We start from the raw sequence: 6,579 nt of genomic DNA on the forward strand, positions 1-6,579 counted from the left end.
CCTGATTGGCTGCTTACTCGTAGCGCGCCAAACGCCGTGGGATGGGCTTAGCTTTGGCGGGCTTACCATGGCACATGCGCAGTTTACTTGGTACAAGGAAGAATTACGGGCGACAGCGCCACCTAGCGATGGCGGACTTTGTCAGCTCTCGTCGCGGCTCCCAACATCTGCCCCTTTTTTTTGTTTTAAAAAATAGAGGGTGGTGTTCAAATGTTTGAGGCTTTACAGGGTGCATATACCAGAAGCCCTAGGGTGCAGCGGCTGAGGAATCTGTCTACTGGCTATTTCCTTTTAGATTTGTCAAACAGGCACTGGCCAATGTCCCGTGTCTAGGCTGACTGACATTTCTTCACAGCCAGCACCAAAGAATGGTGAGCTCTCTGGCTAGGCTACGAGGGTCGCGCACCCACACCTGGCATTCTCAGAATGTGCGCTCCAGGTTGTGGCCACTCGTAATGCCTGTCACCGGGTAATATCACCATTCGTGGTATACCTCTGGCATATGAGATCAGCTTATTCCCGTCGTTGGGATCAATTGACAGCCGGCCTGGAGACAAAAGGATGGAGTTATCTAACTGACTGCCCTTAGCCTGTCTAGTATGGTACCAGTTATGACTCAAACCCAAGGCCTGATCAAGCAAATTCCATCTTGGGGGAATAAGCGATCAAAGAACCAACAGTTTAAGACCGTCTCCCTTACCCTACCAGGTGCAATGGAAACACAAGTCCTCTGGGTGCAAGGGCTAAGGGGAACAGAAAGAGATGCAAACACCCATCCCTGTGCAATGGAGTCATCTCCTAGGGGTGCAAGGGCTGTTTGTCTCAAAATTCAGGTACCACAGCTATACAGACAAGAATCAGCCAGGCCAAGACTCCTCACTGACCCAGTGTAAAGGGCAAATCTCTGGGGTGCAACGCTGATGGCCTAACATTTAGCACCACCACTCGCAAGGGGAGGACTGCTCATTTTCGAAGCAGTGAAAGCTACACTGCAGGGAAAGCCCCTAGTACTTTGGTCACAAACGCCTGGCCAATAATAGCCTTGCCAAGATTCTGTTGAGTTATGAGTTCGCAAACCAATCAAAGGATGAATACTAAACCACAACTTAGGGTAAACTAAACAGGCCTACTCCCACCCACTTAAAAAAAAAAAAAGGGGGGGGAAAGGGAAAAGAAAGGAAGAAGGCTGAAGAATTCTGGGAGGACAGTCCCTCAGTCAGGGACAGATCCACGCGCGTCGAGTTGATGTTCACCACAGCTGCTCTCAAATTTCTGAGTGTCTCACTGAAGTTTTCTGAGCAGTTTCCTGTAAGATACTGAAACAATTTTCTGGACAGATTAGTTACACGAGTAAAGTTTTTATACTGTACACTAGTGATGTAAAGTGTACCCAGTTTTCTCTCACATCTCAATTGGGCTAGTTGAAAGAGGATATCTAATCTCTCTCTCACTAAATCAAGGCGTTGATTAAGGATGATTAGCCTGCCTTTTAGTAGGGTACTGGTGGAGGTTTGAAGGTTAACAGTCTCTGCCACCGTGGCTGACAATTGGGGGTAGTGCCCACCTGAACAGAAGTTGACATAGCAATCTCAGTGGTAGTGGCGATAACGGCACTAATTAATATCGTCGTCACTATGGCTGCAGTTATACCAAATCTCTTTTTTGTCTAAATAATGACAAAGTGGAATGAGTCTCCATGGGGATGGGAACCCATCGCGTGACTCTGGCAACCATAGTGCGAGTGAATATTTAGAATTCCAACACTGGGACATCCAGCAGGTTTTATTGGTACAATTCTTAAAGGTGGAATTTGATAAAATAAACAAAAATACTAGGAACCTGTATCCCTTGGATCAGTACAAGGGCTATCATCAGAGCCTGGAGGGTCTGTCTGGGTGTCACCTTCCAGTATCGCGAGTCGCCTCGTCAGCCGCTCTGGTAGCCAAAACGGATTGTCTTCTTCCTGTGGAAACACACAGACCGCTCCCCTGGCTCTTAATAAAACAATATCTGGGCCCTTCCATTGTCCGGTCAAAATATCCTTCCATTTCACCATCTCTTTCGGCCTCTCAGGCTCTAAACAGTGACAGTCAGCAGCTGAGTGGCCCTGACTGTCCAGGTTTAGAATATTGAGGGTAAAGAGTGCTATAGAAACGATGACTCGTGGCACTGAGGGTAGGGTCTCCTCGACTCCTCCCTTTTGTTTTATTAGATAAGACTTAAGAGTGCGATGAGCCCGTTTTATGATGCCTTGTCCTTGAGGGTTATAAGGGAGGCCTGTCAGATGGGTTACCTCCATTTGGCGACAAAACTGTCTAAACTTTTGAGAAGTGTACGATGGCCCATTGTCCGTCTTAAGAATTCTAGGCTTCCCCCAGGCACTCCATGCCTCAAGGCAGTGTTGAATAACATGTGCTGCCTTTTCTCCGGTCAACGGAGAAGCAAATATAATTCCAGAATAAGTGTCAATGGAAACATGTAAATATCGTAATTTGCCAAAGGTTGGGATGTGAGTAACATCCATTTGCCAAATCTGTAGTGGCCGAATTCCTCGTGGATTAATTCCTACATGAGGCACTGGTAAAAATTGACAGCAATTCTGACATTGAGTAACTATATCTCTAGCTTCCTTTCTAGTTATCTCAAACCGACGACGTAGCGTCTCTGCTGTCACATGAAAGTTTTTATGAAAATCCTTGGCCAAATCTAATTTGGAAGATAAGGCAATAGCAACCAATTTTGTGGCTCGATCCGCTAGGTCATTCCCATGAGACATTGGGCCTGGTAGACCTGAGTGAGCCCTGATATGTGTAATAAAAACTGGGAATCTCCTATTAATTAAGGCGAATCGAATCTTTTGAAAAACTTTTACGAGTCTACTAGATGGTCTAATTAGCCCTGCCACTTCTAAGGCTTTAACTGTATTTACTACATAAAAGGAATCTGAAACAATATTTAAAGGGCCTGGAAAGGTTTCAAGAACCTCCAGGACTACCAAACATTCCACAACTTGAGGTGAGGTCTCATGATATTGTTTGGCAGTGACCTTATTATCAATTACATAAGCACCCACACCTGTCTTTGACCCATCTGTGTAAACAACCACTCCATCTGGGAGCGGCTTTTGAGATAAAACCTGTGGAAATACAATAGCTTGAGTTAAGGCAAACTGTAAAATGGGATGTTTAGGGTAGTGATTGTCTATTTGGCCATTAAAGGAGGTGACCAACACGGCCCAAACATCAGAGGTAGCAGATAATATTTGAACTTGATATGCAGTATAAGGCACTATTAAAACTTTAGGCTCCCTTCCAAAATGAGTGACAGCTGCTTTTAATCCCCGTAAGGCAAGCTGAGCAACCGCATCTGGATACCATTCAATAATCTTTGCAGGAGAGGCATTAGGATGAATCCATAATAAGGGTCCATCTTGCCATAATACGGCAGTTGGTAAACATCTGGTTTTAAAGACACACAGATTAAAAGTTTTGGTCTCATCAATGCGTTTTAGCTGAGCTTCCTGCAAGGCATCCTCCACCAATCACAGGGCATGGTTTGCAGCCGGTGTTAACGCTCTTGGTGAGGAAATATGGGAATCTCCTTCCAGAATGTCAAACAAAGGTTTTAATTCAGCAGAGGGAATTTTCAAAAATGGTCTTAACCAATTTATATCACCTAATAACTTTTGAAAATCATTTAAGGTATGTAAATGATCTCTGCGAATTTCTAATTTTTGAGGAACTATTTTCTCAGGGTAAATAACTGTCCCTAAAAAGGAACCAATTTCTGAAATTTGAACCTTCTCTGTGGCAATATGCAGACCCCACTGTCTTAATGTAGCAATTAATAAAGGATATGAGTTCTGCAAAATGGTCAACTCTTTATGGCATATTAAAATATCGTCCATAAAATGAATCAAGAGTAGAGAAGTAAATTGTTTCTTAACAGGTTCAAGGGCCATTTGTACATACAGCTGACACATAGTAGGACTATTTGCCATGCCTTGAGGCAAAACTGTCCACTGATATCTTTTATCTGGCTCAAGGTGATTAACAGCAGGTAAGGTGAACGCGAATCTTTGCCTATCTTGCGGGTGTAGGGGAATGGAGAAAAAGCAATCCCTAATGTCTATAATTATTATCCTCCACTGCTTAGGTAAAGCAGAGAGCAGAGGCAGCCCTCGTTGTACTGAGCCAAACAGCTGCATCTGTTTATTAATGGCCCTTAGATCATGGAGAAGTCTCCATTTTCCTGATTTCTTTTTTATAACGAAGATATGGGTATTCCAAGGAGAAGTAGAAGGTTCTAAATGACCAAGCTGTGCCTGTTCCTCAATCAGCCTTGTAGCAGCTTCTAATTTTTCAGAGGATAGGGGCCACTGAGGAACCCACACGGCTTCCTCTGTAAGCCAGGGTATGGGCAAGGAGCCCTCAGTGGCAACTAGGGAAAACCCAGACCTTGTCTCCCTGTATTACTTTCTTGTGAAATTGGGTTCAACCTTCCCTGTTCCTTTCTGCCAAGGCCTTTTCCTTCCTTATATCCCATTCTTTTCATAATATTAATAGCTTGTTGAGAGTACTCATTAGTTAGTGTCAATCCCAGGTCTTGTAAAATGTCTCTTCCCCAGAGGTTAATGGGGAGAGGAAGCACATAAGGTATAAAGTTTCCTGTCTGACCCTCTGGCGTCTTCCAAGTCAAGGAGCGTGAACTGACGGTGGGGTTGGCCTCATATCCCAAACCTTGTAAGGAATGGGATGACTGTGTAACAGGCCACGTTTTTGGCCACCAGTTAGAGGAAATAATACTTTTATCAGCTCCTGTGTCTAAAATTCCTGTAAAGCTCTTCCCTTCTACTGTTAATTGTAAAGTGGGTCTGGTTTTGAGATCCACTACTAAATGAGCAAAGTCAGTTCCTGAAGAACCGAACCTATTGGCACCTCTTGGCGCCCCGGTGGATGGAAAACAATTATGTAAACTTGGAAGGATAACCAATTGAGCAATCCTGTCTCCAGGGGAGATAGAAAATATGCCTTGTGGGCAGGAACAGAGAACTTGAAGTTCTCCTGTGTAATCTTGGTCTATGACACCAGGATGAACCACAAGCCCCTTCAGGGTAAGAGAGGAGCGGCCTATAATGAGGCCAACGCTTCCCTCAGGCAGGGGACCTTTAAAATCAACCGGGATAGGTTGCACACCCTCATGTGGCATTAATAAGAATTGGGAGATAGAGCGGAGGTCCAACCCTGCGGACCCTCTAGTGGCTCTGTAGTTAGAGATCTCCCCCGGTTGTAGGCTTGTGTCCCATATTTTTTCGGGCCCTGAGACGTTGGGCCCGGATATTCGTTTTTTGAAATATTTTCATCTCTTTCTATAGGGGAGGGATCATGTTGAATAATCCTTCCCTGAATGTCCTTAACCGAGTGACATTCATTGGCCCAATGATATCCCTTCCTGCATTTAGTACATAACCCAGGGGTTTTCTTTTGTATAGGAGTACGACATTCTCGTTTCAAATGACCCTGTTTACCACAATTATAACATACTTTATGGCCGCCAGGACCTGAGCGGCTCTGGCCCCGCAGGATAGCTGCTGCCAGGCCGGCGTTAGTCAGTGGGCCTCCAAGACCTCGGCAGACCTTTATCCAATCTGTCAGCCCTTTGTTTCTCCTAGGGGCAATAGCTGCCTTACATTCTGGTGAGGCATTTTCATATACTAATTGTTCGATCAATGGCTTGACTTGCTCTGGGTCTCCGAAAATTTTGCCTGCTGCTTCTGTCATTCTAGCAACAAATTCTGAGAAGGACTCCTGGGGGGCTTGTAATATTTTTGTTAAATTTCCTCCAGCCTCACCCCTTTTCGAGAGTGCCTTCCATGCCTTAATTGCGGCGGCGGAAATCTGGCCATATGCTCCCCAATCATAGTTAGTCTGGTCAACAACATACTGTCCTTGCCCTGTTAATAATTCGAAAGTCCACTGTCTCTGGTTGCCCTCTGCATTAGCGTTGGCCTTTGCCTGTGCTTGAGAAGCATCGTGCCACAAAGCCTTCCATTCCATATACTGTCCCATATTAGGGAGGGCAGCTTTTACTGTGTTCTGCCAATCATTCGGAGTCATTGCCATAGTGGCAAATCTCTCAAGCTGCATAATTGTAAAATTAGCATCAACTCCATATTTGTTAACCGATTCAGCAAATTCTTTGATAGAAGCATACTCTACAGGCGCGTGGACACGGCCTCCTCCCGCGTCCTCAAACACTGGAAAAGCTTGTAACATTTTTCTTTTGTCTTCCTCTGAAAGGAAGGAGCTTGAGCCACGTCCGTCCACATGAGGCGGAGGTGCGCCGGGAACATTAGGTTGGGAGGGCGCTACAGGCCGAGAGGCCGTCCGGCTTCTATCTCTCGTTTTCCCCTGCTTTAGATTTTGCGGCGGTAACTGTTTACCTATTTCTTCATCTGAGTCCTCTGAGGAAGTTATCCCCTCCGACTCAGAGGCATCACGCCCCAGCACTTCCTTTACCGGATAAAGAGATCTTTTTCTGAGGCTTCCTATCCTCCCGTCTCTCCCAAGAGCGTTCTTT

This window comes from Grammomys surdaster, unplaced genomic scaffold (genome assembly GCF_004785775.1).
Source record: "Grammomys surdaster isolate TR1022 unplaced genomic scaffold, NIH_TR_1.0 61, whole genome shotgun sequence".
Lineage (NCBI taxonomy): Eukaryota > Metazoa > Chordata > Mammalia > Rodentia > Muridae > Grammomys > Grammomys surdaster.